This window comes from Marmota marmota, unplaced genomic scaffold (genome assembly GCF_001458135.2).
Source record: "Marmota marmota marmota unplaced genomic scaffold, marMar, whole genome shotgun sequence".
Taxonomy (NCBI): Eukaryota; Metazoa; Chordata; class Mammalia; order Rodentia; family Sciuridae; genus Marmota; species Marmota marmota.
The window spans coordinates 39,377,248-39,378,404 of record NW_025999853.1 but is presented as its reverse complement, the minus strand read 5'-3'; positions in this window follow the sequence as shown (position 1 = coordinate 39,378,404).

Below are 1,157 nucleotides of genomic sequence, written 5' to 3'. Positions count from 1 at the left end.
GGAAAATAACAATGAAAACCAACAGTGGGAGGTAGGACAGTAAAGGGGGGGGGAAATAATCAAAGAGGAAAACAAACCATGTTTAGTAACATAAATAAACAAATATGGCTGGAACAACAACCCATATCTCAATAATAACCCTAAATGTTAATGGCTTAAACTCACCAATTAAGAGACACAGGCTAGTAGAATGGATCTCAAAACAAGACCCAACAATATGCTGCCTACAGGAGACGCATTTGATAGGACAACCACTCCATTCACAATATCCTCAAAAAAAATACAATACTTGGGAATCAACCTAACAAACTGAATAAAAGGCTGACATAAGTCATAGCATCATTAGTTTTAAGTTATAGACAATAGTTTAGCATAGTACTAGTACTTTGATAATAAGAAGAGATTTTTTTTATCTTTAGTTGGCCATGAAACTTGACAAGAGTTACTTATTAGCTATGTTAAGGCCAAAATTATTGAGTTGGAACAGGACCATGGTAAATAAAAACCTGAATTTTATCAAATGTATCATTTGATTTTGACTTTAACAGAATTACAATATGAAGACTATAATAGTTGTATATAAAGATTTGTATTTTGAGATTAGCTCAAATGACAAATAATTATCTTAATTTGCAATGAGGTGAGAGACAGAGTTTTAACTTAAGAGAAGTAGCCTTTATCAGGGGCATAAGAGATATATACAGATATCTTTCCAGAATAGGAAGCGTACATGTTTAATATGTATAGGAAAGATATTTTGGTTTTTTACCATTGACAAAAAACGAAATAGAGGGCTGGGGTTGTGGCTCAGGGCTAGAACATTTGCCTAGCATGTGTGAAGCTCGGGGTTAGATTCTTAGCACCACATACAAATAAATGAATAAAATAAAGGTTCATTAATATCTAAAAAATGAAATAGAAAAATGAATAGTCCTTTACTTACCAATCTATGAAAAATGGGTCACTATTATTATTAAATTTAATGAATTATTTAGAATTTATAATTTTATGTATCGTTGAATTAGCAATGACATCTTAAGGGACTTATGCCAAAATAATCTTTATGTATAAAGAAACGGTTGTATAAACATCTTTAATAACTTAATGTGGTAATATTAGCTTTAATAATTATGTGTAAGCCATGACTTTACTAATTT